This window comes from Podarcis erhardii, assembly GCF_964252035.2.
Source record: "Podarcis erhardii genome assembly, chromosome: 6".
Classification (NCBI taxonomy): Eukaryota; Metazoa; Chordata; class Lepidosauria; order Squamata; family Lacertidae; genus Podarcis; species Podarcis erhardii.
The window spans coordinates 44569315-44593607 of NC_138510.1; the positions used below are offsets into that span (position 1 = coordinate 44569315).

At 43.6% G+C, this 24293-nt stretch overlaps 1 protein-coding gene across 2 annotated transcripts in view; it reads left to right on the top strand.

Moving 5' to 3' along the window:
* TFEB (transcription factor EB) overlaps positions 1-24293 on the top strand; it is a 69199-nt gene that overhangs the window by 22989 nt on the left and 21917 nt on the right. The window contains exons 1-2 of one of the 2 annotated variants that reach the window (XM_081865402.1): positions 10839-10986; positions 16994-17105. The gene's annotated coding sequence lies outside the window, so the exon portion shown is untranslated. Of the gene's footprint in view, positions 1-10838; positions 10987-16993; positions 17106-24293 lie in introns of those variants that run through there. The other variant, XM_081865401.1, reaches the window with a different exon arrangement.

Genomic DNA, 24293 nt, shown 5'->3' on the forward strand with positions numbered 1-24293 from the left:
CACAGGTGAAACTTCGGTTAGTTGAAATATTCAGCCGCTCATTTCTAAATCTTGAGAAGCATTCTGAATGACACAAGTAGAGCGAGTGATGATCCAAGACACAATATTGCTATCTGTTGTACAAGGTGGTTGATGGAGAATCTCAGGAGGTGAACTTGGGTTTTGAGGTGCTGCTTGTGGCATTTGGTCAGCACTTGCCCACACAGGAGGAAGTCTGAAGCAGCTGCTGGGGTCGTGTAGCAATGGCAGTGGCAGCAGTTTCTTCTCTTGAGTTCTGGCAACATCTTGCTGGAAGCCACTGCTGCATGAACCCAGGAAGTGAGGCTTCAGCGGGGGGGGGGGGTGTCACCTTTGGCTGGGGTCCATCAACTTCCCATTTCACCTCAGGTGGCGAAATGGGACAGACTACCCCTACATTTGGTGACTGTACTTCTCAGAGTTTAGGAAGAAGGTGTTTGTTTCCATTAAGTAATTCATGCTCAGTCTCAGGAAAATATAATTTGGGTGTTTCATCCCACCTCCCTTGTATAGGAGCTGGTCTCTTCTTCATCAGTTTGTATATAAACTTTCTCTCCAGGCTCCAAATGAAGTAGCTCTCATAATGAGTTGCTCTGGTTATATAAAGGCTCATAACCTCTCATAGCTTTGTAATATGAAGAAGCAACTTTTTCCAGGTCAGGTCACTTGGGAATAAGATTCTTATCTAGGGTTCGAATGAGTGTCCTGCTTTCCTATTAGCAGCTCTGCTGGGCTACATCCAGAAGCTGTTGGTGGTGGTGTTGACCTGCAGCTTAAAAGAGCAACATGTAGGTCATTCTGTCTCAAGATTTTCTTTGCCATCTGTACTGCACATGTCTCTGCTCACTGTTTCCTTGAGGATAGTGATGGCTAGTGGCAATGCTGCAAAAGCTGTAAGGCGTCCGGAATGACTGGAATTCTGTTACTACAAACTGGAGTTTCAAATGCAAGTTCATCTGGAATGCCAAAATGAACAAAAGTCTTTCTTCCGTTGTGCACTAATGCTGTGGCAGTTACTGCAAGGCAAAGAGCGTACCTCAATGCACCTTGAATAGTAGTCTACAACAACCAAATACAGTGGTACCTCAGGTTACATACGCTTCAGGTTACATACGCTTCAGGTTACAGACTCTGCTAACCCAGAAATAGTACCTCGGGTTAAGAACTTTGCTTCAGGATGAGAACAGAAATTGTGCTCCGGTGGTAGCAGGAGGCCCCATTAGCTAAAGTGGTGCTTCAGGTTCAGAACAGTTTCAGGTTAAGAACGGACCTCTGGAACGAATTAAATACTTAGCCCGAGGTACCACTGTAGTGTCAACCTTCCCGTTCACACAGGTTGACTGCTAGCTTTCCAAGGCCTTTCGGATAAGGGTGTGATAAAAGTTCCTCCCATTGTTTTGATTTATTTCTTCTGGAGTACTAACAGGATAAGGTTTTGTTTTTTCTATCATTTCCAATACCAGCCACAATACTGTGTGCTTGATTTGCATGTCGCATTTGGTTAGATATTGATTTCCCCGGTGATAAAGAAGATTTATTTCCTCCTAGATTGCGGTTCAGTGTTACAGTTCTGTTTTGTTATGAGGCCTTCCAATTCACTCAGTTGTGCACAGGCAGCAAAGTACTTCCTAGTCGACTTAGAAGCATTGCTGAGATGCTTAGGCCATCCTGATCTGATTTAATTTAAGACTTTTTGATGTTCTGGATTTCCATGAGCAGCTTCATTTGAAGAAGCCTCTGAAGTGAAGAAAAGTGTGCAAAGCATTAATGTAAGCTTTAACTTCCTCCATATGGCCCTTTGTGTTTAGGTGAAAGCAAGCAGATCTTTCCTTCCCTTCAGGATTATTAAGCTGAAGTTCACACTGGTTCAGGGAACTGTGCCATTTTCTTTGTGTTGTTAGAAGTTTGTGAGTTTAAAAGTTGACTTCTGACACCATATCAATGAAAGCTTAAGAAGACACCCCAGCCAGGAACTGAGACAATAATTTAACTGTCTCTCTTTCGGCTCCAAGGCAGAAGAGCAACAGAAAGGGCCTAACTAAAACAAGCAGTGATCCGAAAATAAAGAACCTAAGCGAATTGAAACAGAAGGGAATAACCTGGCTGGAGTATTATCAATTAAAAGCCGTCCTTGAAAAGGACAAAAGAACCAAAGGATTTGACAAAAAAATATCCTATCTGGAGAAGGATATTTTATATAATAATCAAAAGACACTTTCTAAAATGTACAAACTACTTTTGAATTGGCAAAGAAAGAAGGAAGATATAAAAGAAATTATAGTAAAATGGGAGAGGGACCTGGGACATACAATCAAACACAATATTTGGAATGAATTATGGACAAAAAATATAAAATTCGCGGCTTGTTTCCTTATAAGGGAAAATCTTATGAAAATGTACTATAGGTGGTACCTGACCCCTGTAAAAATAAATCTAAAAAATAAATCAATCAAATAATAATAAGTGCTGGTGATGTAAGGAACAGATAGGAACATACTATCATATGTGGTGGTCCTGTCTAGAGATACAAAGATTTTGGAACATGATTTATGAAGAGATAAAGAGATTGATAAAAACTACATTTAGCAAGAAACCGGAAGAATTTTTACTGGGAATGGTTTCGGATAATATTCCCAAAACCAAAACTAGGCTATTTATGTATGCAACGTCAGCAGCAAGGGTTATAGTGGCAAAATACTAGAAAGATAAAAATACACCCACTAAAGAGGAATGGGTAGTCAAATTGTGCGAGTACTTGGAGCTCGCAAAGCTGACAGATGCAATAAGAGATAAACCTAAAAAAATTGGTGAAAGAAGAATGGGAATGTTTAAATAATTACCGTATTTTTCGCCCCATGGGATGCACCACCCCATAGGACGCACCTAGTTTCTTTTGGGGGGGGGGGAAATAAAGAAAAAAAATTATTTCCCCCCCAGGCATGGGGCTGGCGTGGGGGAAGCCAGAGCTTCCCCCGACCCCCAACCCCAGGCCCCAGAACAGCCTGCTATCCGCAAGCCTAGGGAGCCCAGGCTTTGGAGTGCAGGCAGCTCTGCGCAACCCTCTGGAGCCCAGCGCGAAGCCGTGCCGGGCTCCCAAAGGTTGCGCAGAGCTGCGTGCCACCCAGGAGTGCAGCCAGCTCTGCGCAACCCTCGGGAGCCCGGCACGGCTTCGCGCCGGGCTCCCGAGGGTTGTGCAGGGCTTCAGCGAAAGCCTGTATTCGCCCCATAGGACGCACACACATTTCCCCTTCATTTTTGAAGGGGGAAAAGTGCGTCCTATAGGGTGAAAAATGCGGTATTTAGGGGACAAGGGCTCAGCAAGAAAGATCTGGCTATGTTTAGAATGATACAGTATAGAGAAATGTTCCCTGATACCAAGATGAGGGATTCCTTTGGAATGCAGATAGAGATAATTGATAAGAATAATGATCTGTTGTGAGCTTGACGGAAGTGTACAATAGATGAGCTTTCCTGCTTTGGCTCATCTTCCTTTTTCTCCCCCCCCCCTATTTTTCTTTTTTCTTTTCTTTTTTCTTTCCTATAGTTGCTTATGTTCTGTGTCATGTACTTCAATATTTTTTGTAGTTTTTTAAGTCCCCCCCCCCATTACTATCAAGGAATTTTCCTTTGTAATTTTGGTTGTCTATATTTATATGTACCTGTTTAAAGCAAAATAAAAGTTTAAAAAAGAAAAAGAAAGGGCCTAACTAAACCCGGATACAACTAAGTCCAGTGCCACCTGGTGACAGAACTACACCATTACACTATCCATACACTGTCCAGCCACCCAGAGGGAGGGGGTTAAGCAAGCAGGGGATGTTTCTCCTACTCCTTGCTGCTGACACTGATTGTTCACTTAGAGGGGGAAATTGAACAGGCAACAACAAGAAGGACGGTGGGTGGCAACAGGTTCCTTGTTCAGGTGTGGGCTTCGACAGGTACCCAGTGGTACCAAACTCTAGACCTGATAAGTGGTGCTGGGGGGAGGGGGCAGTGCCCTTGCTGACAAGTAGCCCTGCATATCTGGACCCCTATAGGAAATTTTAGCAGAGCCATACATTTAGAAATTAAAATAAGGCTGAAGTCTTAAGCATGCATACTTGAAAGTTAACTTTGTCACACAATACAGTGGTACCTCGGGTTACAGATGCTCAGGTTACAGACTCCGCTAACCTAGAAATATTACCTCGGGTTAAGAACTTTGCTTCAGGATGAGAACAGAAATTGTGCTCTGGCAGCATGGCAGCAGCAGGAGGCCCCATTAGCTAAAGTGGTGCTTCAGGTTAAGAACAGTTTCAGGTTAAGAATGGACTTCCAGAACGAATGAAGTACTTAACCAAGGTACCACTGTATATAGGACTTGCTCCATAGAATTATGTTTAAGATGGGATAATTAAAGTGTATGTTCCATTATTTCTATTTTAGAAATGTAATGTGGGGCAAAGGCCCCCACCCCCATGGATGCCCTTTGCCCTGTCCTAGGTTGTCTCAATCCTAGGTTTGCCCCCCTAGCACCACCACTGTTCTGAAGGCTGGTGAATGTCAGGTCACAGCCGAATACTCATCAGCCCTAGGTAATGAACTTTCTGCTTAGGAGATGCTAGCGCATTGGGGAAGGGCCGTAGCCTAGAATAGACTAGTCTCCTTCCTGATGTGCTAGCTTTTCACAGGCAGGGTATTTTTAACGTGGGAGGAGTATTCAGGCATGCAGTTCCCTCTCCACCCGCCCACCTGCTGCCTGAAGTGGTAAAGTAGTGCGAAGACAATAAAGCATTTCACCACAACCACCCCTTGGAGTGTGAATTTCCCCTAATTATCCCCTTTTTGTTTGCGCAGGACTACCACAGGCCATTTTCCAGCATACACTTACACATGCTTACTCAAGAATAAGACTTTTCCAATGGGTCTTACTCCCTAGTAAACAAAACAAATTCCTTCCAGTAGCACCTTAAAGACCAACTAAGTCAGTTCTTGGTATGAGCTTTCGTGTGCATGCACACTTCTTCAGATACACTGAAACAGAAGTTTCCAGACCCTTCTATATAGTGAGAAGGTGGGGAGGGGTATTACTCAGAAGGGTGGTGGGAATGGGTGATTGGCAGATAGCTGTGATGAGCCTGTTGACGACTCTTAACGACTGCAATAGGTCTTACAGGAAAAAGCAAGGGGTGAAAAGGTGAAAAATGGCTTTGTCATGTATAATGAGATAAGAATCCAAGGTCTTTGTTCAGACCAGGTTTTTCCATGGTTTTGAGTTTGGTGATAAGTTGTAATTCAGCAGCTTCTCTTTCCAGTCTATTTCTGAAATTCCTTTGTAGTAAAACAGCTACTTTGAGATCTTGTATAGAATGTCCTGGGAGATTGAAATGTTCTCCTACTGGTTTCTCTGTCTTGTGATTCCTGATGTCTGATTTATGTCCGTTTATTCTTTGGCGTAAGGTCTGGCCTGTTTGTCCAATATAGAGAGCTGAAGGACACTGTTGGCATTTTATGGCACACACAATGTTAGACCAAGAACTGACTTAGTTGGTCTTTAAGGTGCTACTGGAAGGAATTTGTTTTGTTTTGACTATGGCAGACCAACACGGCTACCTATCTGTAACTGATCCCTAGTAAACGTGTTTTAGGATTATAGCTTTAGTGCTTGCATGTTACATGGAACATGGAGATGTGTAGGGTGAGGATTGTGGCTCCAGCAAGGACAGTTCCTGCATCTTTTCCATTTGCAAGGGTTGATTCACAAGTTCCTTTTTATATACTAAAAAGTATGTGTGTACACACTTGCACATAGTGATCAGGGGATTTAGAGCCATTGATCCATGTTATCCAAGCTGAGCGAGCTGTGCAGGTTCTGGATGCAATGGTGGGATGGATGAGGGCCAAACAGCTGAGGCTGAATCCTGATTGAGGTCCTTTAGGTAGGTGATTATTGTGCTCAGGAATTAGATGTGTAACCTGTTCCAGTTGAGGTTGCATAGTGTGGGGTGCTTCTAGGTCCAGTTAAAGCCACAATATGAAATCATGAAACAAGGGCAGATAAAACAATATAAATATGGAAAAAGAAACAAGCCAGTACAGCAACAAATGAAAACAAGCACTGAAAAGCTACACACAACCAAGCAGGTCTTTAGCAGTCAATGGAAACACAAAAGAGTCGGCACAAGCTGTGTCTCTGAAGGGAGGGCATTCTATAGTTGGACACTCCATAGGCAGACTTGGGAGTATTTCTTCCATAGATAACTTAACTGAGACCTGCTTTTTCCCCAGGAGCATCTTTCACAGAGCACATTATTTTTTTGAGGTGATAATGGACTGTCAGTGGAGTGGGTGACTTCTGCTGTGCAATGTGACTTTCCCTCTTCTCCCCCTCTGTGCACCCTAAATCTGTTCTGGAGTCCCGCCCCCCCTGGATTTGGGGGTGGTGTGGAGTGTGCAGGGGTGAGGAGAGCGGGGACAAGTCCCACCATCCAAGCAAAAGACATTGCGCTCACACACGGATATATTTTTAGATGAACAAAGCCATATATATATCCACCATTCTATATGCAACTTGCCCTGGGACTTAATGGTGAATGGTGGGCAGGTAAGAAATACTGTAATAAGTAAATAAATAATATTTCTTATGAAAGTGATCCTGCTTGGTGAGAGTTGACATTTACCATGTCAGGTAGCATAGTGTTGTGGTAAGTACCATTTGTTCGTGGGGTGTTTGTGTGCCCTGACAGAGCAATTTTAAAAATGAAATTAATGGGGTTTCATGGTGACCTTACTTTTGACAGCTCCTTGGTAACGAGTTTGTGGGCGTACAACGTCTCACACTTGTGCTGTACAATTTGCAGTTTTTCTTCCCGATGTTCTCTGCAAGAGCTTTCCTGGCCTCATAGAGTCCTTACCTAATATAGCTCTTTGCATAAGTGTGCACCTGTCACAGCCATAGATTGGAACGGAGGGAATAGGCTGCTCAGAGCTGGTCCCCACCTCTTTCCTTGCCCTGCCTATTTAGTCTGGCTAAGCACGTAGGAGCGCACCAGCCTGCTGTGACTAAATCCTAAATGGAGGGATTCCTTTCTTGTGATGAAGTTTTCAGCAAGTCCTGTCAAGGGCTGGGAAAAGCCTGAGTGTCACTAGCAATCCACTTGGTGCTTTGCCTTTCAGCAAGGGCTTGGGGGGGTATTGTTTTGTGTTTGTTTCCTTAGGGACCACCATGCAAAAATTGGGTGTCCCAGGCCTTTTGGTCATAGCCATACTTGAGAATGGAAAGAGAGTGCTTGCCTGGCCTTTCATTAGAGTTAGTACAGTATTAGCCTGAGGACTTCTCACTTCTTGGATGCATTAGGGTCAAAGCAGGTTGAAGAAATGCCAGCACCTGACCACAGGCTGGCAGATCCTGGAGGATCTTGCAGAACTTGATTGAGCAGATTATATGCAAAGCCACGGCTCACTGTATAGGTGTGGCTTGGTAGATTCATAGCCAGTATCTCTTGCGCTTTCAACATAAAAAACCCTTTCTTTAAAATAAGCAGGTACATAATTGGCTGTGCAAGATACCTATAGTCTGTCTGGCACTGGTAAAAACCAATGGGAGCTGTGGCCTACTCCAGTCTGTTCAAATTCAGTGGTTTCAGGGAAGCCTCCTTGCATAGAACTGTGTTCTGTGTTTAGTAACTGAAGCCTTCTATGTTTTTCATGGTTATTTAAAGCCTCTGATAAGTGAGGAGCTAAAGATAGGCTCCTCAGCTGGCCCTAGGAACATGTCACAGTGGGAGGCCTGCCTTGGGGGGTTCTCTCTGAATCCCAAACACAAAGAGGAAGATGTGGCTCATAGCTTACAAGAGAGGGAGTGTGCTGAGCTTCTCCCTGGCATTGGAAGCCAGCTGGGCAAGCCTTCTCACACAAGAGCCTTATCTTCTTGCAGCAGGGCTTCGTAGAATTTCTGGTTGTGAGCATGAAGGCTCCTGGCACTTATAAGCTGTTAGTGCCAGGAGCCCCCTGTCTCTTGCCTCCCCAGAATGTCGCCTCCCTCCCACACCATGCCCGAATGTGAGACTTCTGGGTATAAGTGAGTCAGTATGTTTATGAGCACTGTAGCAGATAGTGGTGATTTTGCAAATGTGAGTGTCTGGGGCAATATTTGCCTCAAAACTATTAGGAGCCCAACTAGCAGTAAAATATTGTTATAGAACTTGTGGGGGGAATCCCCCTAAATACTAAAATTAATAAATGCTAGGATTTGGGGTTATTTGTGATATGAAGGGAGAATGTAAGATGCAAATGAATTCCTGGGTAGCCAAACCAGGGCCTTTAAGAGAGCCATTGCGAGTCCTGAACAAGACAATGGCACTTCTAGCCCCAGGTGTGACTAGAGACTGGAGATTTGGAAGGTTGCCAGGGTAACTGCTTTGGGGGAGGGCAAGGGGCTTCTGGGAAGAAGAAAGGGGGGGGGGAGAAGGACTGCCTGCAGTGCTTTGGGCCATGCTGTAAGATCTGGACCCCCTCCATGCAGACTGAAGGTGTAATTATGTGAATAAGCCCATATTTTTTAAAGCTTGACAGTCTCCGCTATGTCTTCCATTCTCCAAAGGGACATAGATCCTGTGTGTGTGGCTGTGGCCCCATGCACTCCTGCCGCTGCTTAGCAGAGGGAGGGAGGGGCACTGGGCTTTTATAACAATATATAACAGTGGAAAATGAAGTAGCCCTCATTTGTACAAATGAACTTGGCAGGTACCAAAGACCAGAGGTTCTTTTTTTAAAAATCCAAGTTCTATTTCCATTCCAAGGGATGTGTTCATAGATGGCTGTGCCTTTGCTATATGCAGACTCATTAGGAACTCTGGGAATCTAGTGCTGTAATTGTTAACACAGAAAAGTTGGAGTTTCTTGTGTAAGAGGGGGTTAGTTTGAGTGTAGCTGCATACCTGGCTCAAACCTTTGGATCTACCATCTCTGGGGGGGTGTTGTGAGGGGAAATTTTGACTGAACTATGAGAATCTCAGCTTACATCCTAAAATGGAAAGTTGTATGTGTAGTGGTGGATTTAAAATGTTATTTCCATATGTATCCTGACTGTTTCTCAGTCACAGCTGGTTTATTTTTTGTACTAACAGCTGTCCCTTCACCAAATGGACCCAGGGCGGGTTACAAAAAATGCCACAATTAAAAGAAATACTGTGTAAAATAATAAAATGAAACCACACAAAAAACAACTGATATCAGAATAAGGAAGCAGCAGCACAAAACAGCAATGTACAGAAATGCAGGAGGAAGGAAGACATCCACTCAGCAAAAGGCCTGGGCATAAAGAGTGTGACTTGACTAGGGATGTTGGAGAACTTTGCAATAATTTAACTTGTTAGCGGGTGGTGCTGTGGGTTAAACCACAGAGCCTAGGGCTTGCCGATCAGAAGGTCTGTGGTTCGAATCCCTGTGATGGGGTGAGCTCCTGTTGTTTGGTCCCTGCTCCTGCCAACCTAGCAGTTCGAAAGCTCATCAAGTGCAAGTAGATAAATAGGTAGGTAAGGTAAATGGGGTTTCCGTGTGCTACTCTGGTTCGCCAGAAGCGGCTTAGTCATGCTGGCCACATGACCCGGAAGCTGAACCAGTAAAGTGAGATGAGCGAGATGAGTGCCACAACCCCAGAGTCATTTGCGACTGGACTTAACTGTCAGGGGTATTTTACCTTTTTATGCAATAATAGCCAAGGTAAATTATTTCCCCCAGGGAAAAGTAAATAAAGCAAGCTTTGCAAACACACTCTCTCTCTCTCTCTCTCTCTCTCTCTGTGTGTGTGTGTGTGTGTGTGTGTGTGTGTGTGGTATCCTCCAGTTTCTCTGCCATAATACTAAATATTGGTCAATTTTAAAAAAATACTGTTGCTCTCTCTGCATTTTGCATATTACCACATTTTCTTCTGCATGTGGCTGTTCACAGCTTTGCAAGTAGGAAGGGAAAGTGAGGGAGATGATTGGATTTGTTGTGGAATTACAATGGTTGTTTCTCCATTGGGGATGTCTTGCTTATGATCTGTGTCATTCACACAAAGATAATGACTTAAAATCTTTTGAAATAAATAAACAAATAAAAAATTGTCCAGTAGCACCTTAGAGACTAAGAGACTTAGAAACTACTTTGTTCTGGGTATAAGCTTTTATGCGCATGCACACTTCTTCACACTTCTACCTACCTGAATTTAAAATCTTTTGTTTTATTTCCCACCTTAAGTAAATAAGGTGGCAGGCCTGCCATCATGATATCCATTATGGAAGAGGTGGTCATGCCTCTATAACAATGACATTATTTTCACAAATAATGATATTAACACCTGGACAAATCAGTGCAAGGTTTGAAGGTATGGGAGGGGCCTCAGATCTGGGGCAAAGAAACCAGGCAATTAGTTTCCGCTGCCCCAGATGCTTTGAGTGATTGAAGTGGAACAGGAAAACCTCTCCCTGCTCCTCCTCCTCCTCCTCCTCCTGTTTGCTGGAGCATCACCCACACATCTCTGCACTGGCAGCATTTGGGAGTGATGGCAAAGTTTTTAAGTTCTTCTACTTATTCCTGGAGGCATGTCAAACCCAGCTGAAGTTGTAGGCACAAGTATGGGAAGGAGAAAATGTGGCTCTTTTCATTGAGTGCCCCGAGTTGAGACTCTGTGGGAGGCGCAGCGTAGACTTGCTGGCACTGGCAGCTCCCAACTCGTGGTGTTTAGCCCCACCAGTGATGTCTTGGTCACATTTAAAAGAATGAGCTAAGCAGCCTTGCAGTTTTGCAACTTCCTCTCCCCACGGCTGCTGAGCACTAAATTAAAAGCGAGACCCTGAAAAATGAGGAAATGCCGGGTGCTCTGTGAGAACTGGAGAGAAAGAGCTTGTTTGGTTACGAGGCGATGCGGCCGGTCACCTTCTTTCTTTGGGAACTGTGAAATTCTCTCCTCCTTTCTCTCTTCTTCCTGGCGCACTGATCACTAAGGTAAAAACTTTTGGGATTCACAAATGTGCTGTGCATCTGCATTTGGAATTAGAGATCAGCTTGGAAGCTTGATGGTGCATGAGTTTGTTGTGTGATGGCTCTCAAGGAGCTCCCATGAAGTTCTCTTCTTCTTTGCAGGAGAGATGGGAGTGCGTGTACTGTTTTCTGGACTGTGTGGAAGATGCTAAATCTCTTGTTTTTGAAAGTTGAAAATGTGTGCCAATAAAAAATGCCCTAAATTAGTTTAGCCCGATGTACTCAGGAGAACAGTAGAATATGAGAGTTGAGATCCAGCCACAGTTGATGTGAGAAAACAAGTCAATCAAGTGCACTGATTGCTGCACTTCAGGCATGCTTGCAAGTACGATAGGCATGCCTCACCTAAGCTATATTTCAAATTTTGAGTGTTAATTTTAATTCAATAAATTATTAAATTCAAATTGCAAGCTTGAGTAGTTTTGTTTGGCTCTTCAAACTGATCAAAGCAAGCTCTTTGTTTCCACAAACTATGCCACATTAGAGTTGTCCAATGAGCTTCTACACATGAACGGCCCAGTGCTGAATTCAAATGCCCATGAGTGTTTGTGCAAATAAGAAAAAGAGTACTTCAAACTTGCAACTGTAAGAAGAGCCTTGGATTGTGATAGTCAACAGTTGGGAAAGCCATTGAACTGTATCCTGGCCAGGCCAGATGTGAGAGGCACAGACTTGGCTTATATGCTAGCTGTGTTTCCCATGGTGTTTATAGCTCCATTTTACCCTGAAGTACTGCGGCTAGAGAATGGAATAACCATTCATCAAGCAGTATTGTTGTCACTTAAACTTTATGCCGTGCACTGTGACAAAGCTTCAGGGTTTATTTTTACTGTGTCATAAAAACAAAAAATATTAAAAATCCACTGCTAAAATATCCTCTCTACTTACTCCTGTTTGCCAGCTACATGCCTCAGAATGACTAAGAACCTGCTGAGCGTAAACTATTAAACAGATGTTAATGGCTGGTGTTATAAAAGTGAGAGGGATTGGTCAAAAGACCTTGCCTCACAGTTCTCCCAGCTGTATCAGAGTTTCCCTCACTCTTAACTGTAACCCATAAAGCATATCAAGTAATAGGGTGTTGTTTGGCAGCCCAACTGAGTTTAGTCAAGGTCACAGTTGAACATTTGACTGCCCACAGTTTCACATGTAAAAGAAAAGAGAACTGTTCCATTTTTTTTTAAAAAAAAATAACAACACCTGCCTCTTTATACGTAAAATATAAACTTTTGTACTGCACAAGTAATCCTACAACTGAGTGCATATACCTCGTTGCCTGGAAGCCATTATTGCAAGAAAGTGCAAACTTTCGCAGTAATATATACTTCTGCATCCCAAGCCACCCTCAGAGGAAGCCCTGAGAGGAAAAAAAGACCATCCTTTTGCCAAAGGCACTCATGAACCTAGCTGGCATGCCTAGTATTTTTTCACACAAGCCTCTGCCTGGGCATCCTTCTTGCTTTGGAAAGCTGGAGTATTTACACTTTTAAATTGAGTCCGTGCAGCAGGACTGGTGGGGCTTGTGCAGGCTGCCTTTGAAAGTACCACAGCTAGCCTCTCTCTCTGTGTGTTGGTCTTGGCCAAAGTTTGGGAACGCTGCCCTCCAGGATGCAGTGCTCTCCACTTGCTTCTTAGTGGCACTTAGAAAAGAAAACCCAAGAAGAAAGACTTGTTGAGAGGGCTGCGGGGGGAGCTACACTCCGTTGTTTATACTTCTTTGTCCTCTATTTCCTTTTCTGAAGACTTGTGTATGTGTTGAAGATGTTTCACAAAACAAAGGGCAAAGGTGAAACTTTCCCCTCTACCTCCTTTCTCCTGGAGCATTCAATAATTACTGGGTCCCTCCTGGGACATTTGCGCTGGCAATTTTTTTCTTTTTCTTTTTGAAATGGACTCGACGGTGAAATTGATTTTTCCATTCATAAAACATCACTGTCAAATGTTAAGCACAGGAACTGGAGGGAGCAGGGACATGGCTCTGAGATGAAGCAATTGCTCTGCAGAGTTTCTTTTGTTTTTGGGCTTGGGTGGAGGCGCAAAAGTTTGACTTTCTTATTGACCCACGGGTTCTTCCAGACAGGAGTTCATTGCTGAGTTAATGCTGCTCACGGCCACAAGTTGCAGTTTTTCCACACAATGTCCTCCTCAGAATTCACTCCCTTTTTTATTTTTATTTTTTACATTTAATCTGTATTTTCCCATACCACCTAAAATCTGACAAGTAAAAAAACAAAACCTATTATGCATCTGTAGCCACATTGTGTGTGTGTGTGGTCTGTCATGCATGTTGTTGTATTTCAGTGCGTGGCCTCTTATTGTCATACCTCTACTTCCAGTGGCTCCTCACCTGGGCACAGCTTGCCCATTTTTGTTTCTAGTGGCCCAAAAGACCAAAGGAAAGGAACCTATTTCCATTTATTGCAGCAGACTTTGGAGGAGATGGGTACAGAAAAGCTGGGATGCTCAAGAGAGTCTCTCTTGTCCCTTTCCTGGCCCCACAGCACTGCTTTCCTATCTGGTAGTTCTTGCCACCACCCTCTTTTTATAGGTCACTTACAGCCTCAGAAAAGGGGGAAACTGGGGTGACCAATTAACTGTTAGACTTGGGGATCCCAGACCAGTCAGTGCTCCTTGCAATCCCCAGCCAATTCCTTGCAATCTGCTGCCCCTCCCCCCCAATATAGCAAATTCCTGACCTTGACCAACTTTGATCCTAGACCTCCAACAGGGTGAAAACCAAAGCAGTCTACCTGGGAGCAGGTGCTTGGGATGGTCAGCTTCCCAGTGGTCTGGAAGATGAGTATGGATCCCATGGTGGTGGTGGGAGGGAACAATAGCACCTCAGTTTTGAGGGGGTGGCTCTTGGCTCTTTCTGACCAATGAGAGCACCCCATTCTCTCAAGATATCCACACAGATATCCACACATTTATGCTGAGTGTATCCCAGGACAGAAATCACAGCATGTACATCATGGAGTTGTTTTAAGTTAATACAGAAGTTTTGCACTAGACTTCTTTTATCACTCTTGCTCAAGGCCTTAAATTACTTTATCATTTTTTAAAAAATCAAAATGCCTATTGCACTGCTGAAAAAACCCACAAGCCCTCATTTTGCCATTGTGAAACACTTAACTGGATTAATAAGGCTAGTAATGCTCCTTCCTTCCTGGGAATTGACCCGTCCCTGTCTGGAAGCTCTGTGGATGACAATTTATTTTCCCTAGAAATGTAAGGGCAGAAAGAGGTCCTTCTTCCCAAAGGAACCCAGGGCAGCAAACACAGTAGTAAAGTGATACAGTTAGAAACAAAGACCTATTTAAAAAATGGAAAGCAATTAAGAGCATTTAACAGGAAATTAAAAACATACACACACCACCACATTTAATTTCATCGTTTTCTGTAAAAGTATTTTTCAGCCATCATATGCCTGGGTGAATGACGTTTTTCAATTCCTCCTGGATATTGTTAATGGGGAAGACAGGTGTACCTCACCAGGGAGGGCATTCAAGTAATGGGGGAACTGCCACTGGGAAGGCACTGTCATGGGTCAATGGTGACCAGGGAGCATCCATTGGTCCCAGTGGGGAGTGCAGCTTATATGGACAGCACTTGTTTGGGACACTGTGGCAGCCCCCTAATGGCATCCTAGGCAGGTTTGTCTTCTGCAGATTGACTTGGAGCTTGGCTGAGCACTGAGCTAAATCCCGACTTTGAGCCAAGCAGTGTTGCCAGCTTGAAGGTAGGGCAGAATGCACAGCTGCATTCCCCGTTACTTGGCTCAGCTGATAGGACCTTGCGGTTGCGGAAGAGATTGACAATCTTAAATTAACGTTGCCTGTTGCCCCATACTACTAACCCCCCCCCAGCAGCTGGTGGGAAGTGCAGGCCTGCACGTGCTCAGGGCCATGGCTTGTAGAGTTTTGTGAGCAGTGAAGGTCATTCTGCGGGGTCTACGTTCTGCAGGGTTAGGGCTATAATATGCACAGAGAACTTCTCCGCCTTGCAGGGCCCCCACAGTGTCTGCACACTAATCCTGAGCAGTGGTGGGTTTTTGTTTTTTAAAAAACATGAGGAGGTGCTGACATTCACATTTTGGTAAAAGTGTTGCAGGCAGCAGCATAAAATGGGTGTCATGGGCAGTATAATCCGAGATATTATGGTGCCCTGTGTCATAACAAAAAAAGTGCTGGGCCTGAAGATGTCTCTCTGTGCGTGTTTATAGGCATAATGTATATAATGTGAGGTGAGGGGATTTCTTTGAGGTCTCTTGAAGAGTTAAAGTACAAATCCTTATTTTAGGTAGATGTTATGTTGTGTTTATATATATATATATATATATATATATATATATATATATATATATATATATTCTGGCAAGCCAATAACTAGAAATAGAATCCGTCTCCTATCACCTCCCAAGGAAGAATGATTTTAGGAGACTGGCAACACCACCTTCTTGAGTAGGGTGAGGGATCTGTAACCCAACCTACCCCTGGATGTTTTGCCTGTGCTATATATAGTAGCTGGCCTCTTGGAAGTTTGTTTTTATCCCTCTTGGTAAATATATTTTTTGCAGCCATCAGACACCACTTCCCCCACCCCCACCAAAGGTTCAAAATAGGAGTAACTGATGGAATTAGGAGTCTATGCTCTATAGGAAAAAGGAACATGTGTACTGTACTTGTTATCCTGTATAAATGACTAAAGGACCCCCCCTTTTCTTTTTACTAAATATTGAGGAGGGATGGCTCTTGACTGCATTAATCATTAACTCCCCTGAGCAAGCACAACAGTTAACTTGAGCGAACAACTGAGCTAAAGTAATGGGAGATACAGTCTGCTGCTAGATTTATGAACTGCGAAGGAAAACAACTCCTCATATCTAAGGCACTGCCTGGACTGCCAGGTTGAATCTTCCTCACTTTGCAACTGGAAGTATCATCTGCTCTGGTGCAACATGCTGCCCAGCATGAATTCTCTGCTTACACCTATAGTGATGTTCACCCGCCTGCGCTTTGTGCCCTCTTTGAACAGCTGTGAAGGACTCTTCAGTGTGCAAAACTGTTTGGGTGTTTCAGCCTCCTTGTGGGTGGCACTGTGAAACAATCCTGTTTCTCCTTGGGCTATGATTGCAGCTTTTTGTTCAGCTTTAAAATGCCCTCATCTGAAATTTAGAGACAGGAGAAACTGCAGATGGGTAAACAGCTGATAGGGGAAGGGGCAATAGGTCAGGGGCAGAGCATTTTCTTTACGTTCAGAATGTCCCTGGTGTCTCTAGCTAGGGCTGGGAAAGACTCCTTCCTAGAACCCTGGAGATTTGCTGCCAGTTAGCATGGACAGATCTGAGCCAGATGGACCCAATGGTCTGACTTGATGTACCTCAAATTCCTATGTTTTTGACAGTTTTATCAAAGGCCAGCTCCCTTATTTGGCCATCTGAAGCCAGTCCCTCTGGTGATGGTGTGGGAAGTGAACTTTCAAGTCAGGTGTCACAAACTCATGACTTCTTGAATTGCAGACTGTTATGGTGGCATTTGTGGGTTCTTAATACATGGCTTGCTCTTCCTGGATTTCCCCTAACCACAAAATCTCCTCTAGTGTACCATGCATGTGTTTACTACCTATCCAACAAATTCATTCTCAGTGATGGTTGCAAAGCTAAGTGCCATATGGGGACCAGCAGCTTTTTGCCTGGCATTATATTATAACAATTGATCTTGACTTTTTAAAACCTTGTATCTAAGACCAGTGATATGAATCCTGAAAAATTACAATGGTTTGGATAATAGGTGGAATTAGGAATGAATGTGCTGGGATGAATTTGCAATGCTATAGCTTCTCTTCTACATTACCTAGGCTTTCATGACTGGGATAGATGCTTTTTTTTAAAAAAGAAGAAGACATGGTACAATTTCCTGCCAGTTACTGATCTTGGTTTTTCCCATGCTTTTCTCCATTTTTTGAATTCTAGAAAGTCATACCAAAGGGACATCTGAACAAACGCTTCCTCCCATCCCATATGTGCCTTCCCAATCCTTGAGGCCATTGGAAGAGGCCCTGTTGTGGGTCCATCTAACAGTTGGGTGAGTAACAACCAGCTTTATATTTTGTGGCATTCCCAATGAGTGCATTTTGTCTTCCAGGTTCTTTGAGGCAAGGGACAAGAACATCCTTTTATCGAAAGCCTTTTTTTTTTTTAGACCAATGCTGTTTATATTCAGATGTCATGATAGGTCATGGTTTAGTGTGCTTAAAATGAAACCAGCATCTCCCCAGGCTCATGTGCTCCCCTCTCTTCCATCGACACAGCCATGAGGTGTTGAGAAGGGTTTGCTTCTGTTTTTGATTAACTGCGGCATCGTATTTTGTCCAAAGCCTATAAATTCAATAATTCCAATATAGCAGTGCTAGGTTTGTGCTGCTGTGTTTGTATTGTTTCTGTTTTTAATCTTTTTATATGTTTTCTTATTGTTGTAATATTTTCAATACATTGTGTACTGTCCTGGGCTACTTTAAGAAGAAGGTAAAGGTAAAGGGACCCCTGACCATTAGGTCCAGTTGTGACCGACACGGGGGTTGCTCATCTCACTTTACTGGCCAAGGGAGCCAGCGTACAGCTTCTGGGTCATGTGGCCAGCATGACTAAGTCGCTTCTGGCAAACCAGAGCAGCGCACGGAAACGCCATTTACCTAAGCACATAAACACAATAAATAATAAACAACATTATTTTATTTTATTTTATTTTACTTTACTTTATTTTACTCATACCCCGCCCATCTGGCTGGGTTTCCCACCTCACCTTTCCCCCAGGCATCTCAAAACAGCACACATGGTTCCTGCCTATTTTATCTACACAACAACCCTGTGAGGTAGGTCAGACTCAGAGCCAGTGACTGGCCAAAGGTCACCTAGTGAGCCTCATGGGTGGAGTCGGGATTTGATAGTACTACACTACACTGGCTCTCTTGTGTAAAGGAGAGAAAGTTGGCAGATGAAACTTTTTACATCGTAGAGCTGAAACTGGCAGGATTTGCATAGTAGCCACTTGGCACTACATAAAGGCCAATTCACTAGCACTAGAAGTGTTTGCAATCAAAAGCTCCTCAAAAAACCAGACTAGGCAGCCAGAGGTATAGTTCCTTCAGAAAACACAAAGCAGGGTGAGCGGGTCCCTTTTTAGTATCATCTCTCCGGCCTATGGAGGATCAAAAGCAAAGTATCAGGTGTCCATAACTTTAGGGCTGGTTTTCGTATACTGTCTGCCTCCACAGAAATACTTTCGGAATGATTCCTGTGGAAGGATGTGTGTGGAAAATGAATGTCTGAAGGCTGGTAACAGGTGCTCAAAACGAGAATGGAAATGTTTGTGGGTTGTGCTACAGTTTTCCTGCATTTGATGTAACTGATCCAAATCCTCAGCATTTAGGAAAGAAGAGAGCCTGGATTGTAACTCTTGACTAGTTTGCCATTTGGTAGGAAACAAGCCTAATAAACCAGAGGCTTGTACTGCAACACTAGTCCGAGTGGCCAAGGCAATGCAAATTGGCTTATCTCCATTCTGGCATAGCTGACACTGGCTAAAAGCTGAGATGGGGCAATGGTTTCCCTGCTGTCAAAATTCCTGGCCTTAACCCTTGCCTAGTTCTGCAAAGCTGCCTTTTGTATGCAGCTCAGTGTGGCACACACTAGTTCTTTGTTAGCCAGAAGCTCCAGTTACTAAGGCTAGGATGCTCAGCAACTCATCAAGGGCAGATCTGTGTTTTGTATTCTGTGCCGTCCTCAAGGAGTGCCAATGGTACCAACTTCCTGCTATCTTCTTTTCTGACTTGATTGGGCAGCATGGGGGACAAATAAAAACTAAGCTTTTATTATTATTACTTTTAAAGACTTTAATTACAACAGAAGAGGGTTCTGGTGTAGATAGATTTTTTTTTTAATGAGCCACTTTTTTAGCCAGCGTAAAATAAAGTGTACCCAGTTTTTGCCTGGCAAACATTGGAGGTCATGGTGTCATAAAGCCCTGATTGTAATCACAGCCTGTCTTGCTAGGAGGAGGGTTGAGGCCCAGCCTCAGTTTCCTCCAAAGCAGGTGTGCTGTCTAAGCCACAGCAAGAAGAGTTTGCAAAAGTTTCTATAGCTCTGGGGCATGAGGTTCTCAGAAAGGAAGGAAAGATGAGAGAGTGATTTGGGTAGTGGGTTGGCATTTGGGGCAGCTGTGCTTTAGCCTCTGCTTTTGCCACAAGTCTTTCTGTGATCATCATTCAATAAGCCATACTTTTCTATTTGGGATGGGAGGTGTGTGTGTGTGGGGGGGAGGAGATATTAGCCTGTATTACGGAATGGCAAGAAAGGGGTTATGAAGTCAAGACATACTGGGTGAATATTTGGTGACCATTTGTCAAGCAGTAACTTATAACAGTGGACATGTAGGGAGTGGGTAATTGCTAGCCGTGATTGTGAGTAGAAGTTTCCTTCCTGCTCAGTAAGAAATATGAGAAAGTGGGAGAGGGTAGAATTCTGCACCTACTGCATGGTTGCATACTGACCACTTTATAGATAGGAGGATTTTCACCCAGAAAAGTATTTGGGCCTCCATTCAACATTTGAATTTCAAACATCTGAGTCAGACTCCAAGGACAGCATCCCAAGTATATCATACCTCCTCCTCTTTTTCTTCCTTCTCGGTAGTTTTTGCTGAAAAGGACTGGAGCCTGAATCATTAAGTTCCTTAATTGAGCCCATTACAGTGCAATGCTATCTTAGTGGGGTAGCATCAGGCACCTGAAAAGCATACAAAAAGAGCAGCAGCTCTGGAAGAAGGAAGGTTCCTCCTCCACCATCCATGGTATTCTCTATGCCTTTCTGATGTTGCCTTTGGCAAATTGTTAGCATCCTTTTGTGAGGTGGCTTGTGCCTATAGTAAAACAGACAGCAATCATTTTGTCCCCTTTGCTACTGGTATTTTAAATATGGTAAATATTCGGTGAGGCATGTGGATCACATGAGGCAGTTTGGAGCCAAAGGGTTCAGAACAAGCAAGGCATGTTTCTCTCACCTTGAAGTCCCTGGGGCAAATTCACCTTTGGTTCCCAGCCCAGCTATTGGTTGGGTATCTTCACATTTACTGATATCTACTTGGCTGCTCTGTTTCATTTGCCACAAGCTGAATGTTTTGTGCACCACTGCTCAGGTGTTATGTCTGAACAGGAAATATCCACCTCTGTTGGGGACACAGGGCTGTGCATGCCAAACGTCCTCATCTACCTCAGCACTGCTTTCTGTATTCCAGACCTTCTTGTGTTGAGCAAAGGAAGGTCTGAAGGTGGCTTCTGCCAGGACTCCTGATTCTGCAGTGGCTTCTAGTGTGTTCAGTGTGGGTAAAAGCCTCCTTCTGTCGTTTTCTGCTCAGCACAAGAGGGTCTGAGACTGAATGGGCAAGGACAGGTGTATTAGATTCTGTTGTCTTGTCCTCTGTGACCCCAACACAGATTGCAATGAGATTCAGGCAACCTATTCACAAACTTAGTTAGATCTAGGAAATGAGTAGAGCTTTACCCATGATTAGTGTGGTTATCCCAGTCAATGCCAATTCTGTTGTTGTTGATGGAATTGGACTTTGAAGTGGCTATCAGTGGGGAAGTTCAGGCCATTCAGATGATGTGTACAGTATTTCCCAGACTTGCACAGGACCCAGGACAGTACATCCTTACTGCCTCCCTATATGATGCCAGTGGCCAGATATTGGCACAGAAATTGAGGCGGAGATTAGTGCTTCCTGCAACCAATCAGAAGCCGCACTTTGGTTTCCGAATGTTTTGGAAGTCGAACAGACTTTCGGAATGGATTCTGTTTGACTTCCAAGGTACAACTGTAGATCACTTGTGGGAGGAAATTAGCAAAAATAAACAAAATTAACAAAATAATTGGCTGGATCCCTAGATCCAAAGTTCAGGGCTAAACACACTCTCCAGCAAGAGAGATCCCCCCAGCAGAATTTAAAAGTCACAAAAGCAACCAGCAGGGAAAGCGTGGGAATATAGGCTGTAAAACCCTTTTAATATCCTGGCAAGTCCACTACCAGCAGTTTAGTTTTTTGATATATATGAGGGGGGAAAAGAGGGAGCAGCTGCTAGTAAAATGTCGTAATTGCTTAAAGCTTCATATTCGAATGCAAATCACTAAATAAATAGTCAATTAAATGTCACAGTTAGTTAAGTCACATACTTCTGTTATGCCTGTATAAGTATTCTAAGGAAGCCAGTGAGCGATTATTATGCTGCTTCATCAAAGTACCTTCTGTGGTGTCGTATTGATTTTTGCGTGCTCATGAATAATGGTATGTTAAACAGGATAGTTGACTGGCATCCCATCAGGCATTTCTAATTGTTTTGAAACTTTCCAAGGCATTGCGCTGAGGCACTGAATTCTGCATGATACTAAAGAGGCTCTCACCAACTGAAAAAGCTAGAGTCTACTGAAGAATATTGGAGTTTGCAAACTTCACATCCTCTTTTGAATGCAAACCTTTGATTTCATTTCATAAAATTTATGTACCACTTATTTGTAACAAACAAACAAACTACAAAGTAGTTTACAAAAGAATACACGGATAAAATTAGCAATCAAAACTGCTATTTAAAACATTCAAAAAGCAATTTAAATCAATGATAATCTAAAAACAGTATTTATTTGTTTTGAACTTGCATCGTCAGTCTGCTCCACTTCCTGAGATGTAAGTAGTAGTACAAGATCAATTTCAACAACACACTAGTTACCGTATTTTTCGCTCTGTAAGACTCACCCAACCATAACATGCAATTAGTTTTTAGAGGAGGAAAACAAGAAAAAAAAATTCTAAATCAAATGTTGTGGAAGAGCCTTTGCACGGCTATCCCTGAAGCCAGAACAGCAAGAGGGATTGCTGCGCAGCTCTCCCTCTTGCTGTTCTGGCTTCAGCGATAGCTGCGCAGCCTGCATTCACTTCATAAGATGCACACACATTTCCCCTTACTTTTAAGGAGGGAAAAAGTGCGTCTTATAGAGCGAAAAAATACATTTAGCATTTGGCTTAGTTTTCATTCTAGAGGAAACCATGGTTTGTATCTTACCATGATGAGCTGCAGTACTTACTAGTGCATGCTGCCCAATCACTCCCACTTTGCTCCACTGTTCCTGGAGCTGGAAGAAACAAACTATGAAGCTTGGCATTACACGCAAATCAGTGCTTGTGGTTTGCTGCTTCCCCAACAAACCATGAGTGAGAAGCTAAGGTTTGCTGTTGCCTTACTGCTCGTATTTTGCTTGGAACAAACAAATCACTAGCATTGGTTCACATGCAAGTAACAATAAGCCCAAACCTCATGGTTTGTTTCTTCTAGTTCCAGGCCCAGGCAGGGTCATTCAAAGCAGGAGCAATTGAGCACTATGCACTAACATGCTGCTTGTTCACAGTAAGCCATGGTTTATTGCTTACCATGGATTACGGTAACATGAAAGCTGGGCCTATTCTGAACTCAAAAACACATGATATCTGCACATATGCCCAGTAAAGCAAATTATGTTATACACAAATGTGGGGAAATACTACAAGTATTAGTGGATCATCATATTCTGCACTTTAAGCAAATGACTCTTAATCCCCCTTCACCTGTTTATTGCATGGAGGGGTCTCCTCAGGATAGTACATGAGGCTATGGAGTCACACTGCTGGCCCCACCCATTGTCACACAATTTACCTGGTCCCTCAGGTGTCCATACATTGAACTTGGGACATCTGCATAGGGGAGGCCTACATGTGTGTGCGCGCGTAACCCAAAGTATTTTATAAACCAAATATAAAGTAATTTATTTAAGAGTCCTGAATGCTACTCAGCTACTCAGTGTGCTGACATTTTCTCTCTCTCTCAAACGTTTTGTGCATTTGGACACTCAGTGATGAGAAAGGAGAGCATGTATTAAGGTACAGTGGTACCTTACAGACGCTTCAGGTTACAGACTCCACTAACCCCAGAAATAGTACCTCAGGTTAAGAACTTTGCTTCAGGATGAGAACAGAAATCGCGCGGCGGCAGCGGGAGGCCCCATTAGCTAAAGTGGTGTCTCAGGTTAAGAACAGTTTCAGGTTAAGAACGGGCCTCCAGAACGAATTAAGTTCTTAACCTGAGGTACCACTGTACAGCAGAAACAAATACTATGCTGTAAGAACAGCCATGGACACGACATTTTGGAAGTTGGTCTAGATTGCTAGTGGGTCCCCCGAGACTGCGGGCGCACAGCCACAGGCCACATAGCCCATGCTTTAACCTGGCCTTGTGCTTATGACTTGGTACTCTGGCATTTCACTAGCTGTTTCTGTGGTGATTCACATCAGGATGTGAAGGTTTGTCATTCTGTTAGTGAATGCCCACTCCTTCTTCCCTTGTGTGTGGGTGTATGTTCAGGTGTCACTTTAACCCATTCCTTTCTTCTTGTGCAGCTTAATTTTTCAAGGCACACTTTAGGCTCTTTCATGGCACGCTGTTGTGGCCTGGTAAATTGTGTGAGTAATCACAAGGCCCAGATGTGGTTTGGAGAGCAAACTCTGAGGGCTCATCCTCACTTCTGTTTGTCTCTTGGTTTTCAGGCATGGGTCTGATAGGTTTTTCTTTTGTTCCATTGTTTTCTCCGGGAAAACCCACTGCAGACCCTCCAATTTCCCTATTTTCCAGGGACATCCCTGATTTAGAGAAGCCGTCCTGGTTTCTGATTTGATCCTGGAATGTCCTGGTTTTGCTTAGGATGTCCCTACTTTCAATGGAGAAATGTTGGAGGGTATGGTAGGATGTCCCTATTTTCATTGGAGAAATATTTCAGAAATACATACAATTATTGAAGTAACGCTTTGACAATACAGTGGAATCTCGTGTTACGTACCATCCTCCTTATGAATGCTTCTGGTATCGAGCTCCACTATCCTGGAAGTAGATGCTCCTGGTTGCGAACTTTGCCCCGGGATGCGAGTGGAAGTCATGCATTGGCGGCGCAGCAGCAGCAGGAGGCACCATTAGCGAAAGCGCGCCTCATGTTAAGAACTGTTTCGGCTTAAGAACGGACCTCCGGAACAAATTAAGTTTGTAACTGGAGGTACCACTGTAATTGTCCTTCCCTCTAAGTTTCTGTATGATCTACAGGTAACTCTAGGTGGACTGTGTAAATTTGCTTTGATGGTATGAAATTGCCCCCCACCCCCCAATGATCTAAAGGCAGCGGAGGGGGAAAATCATTTTATTAT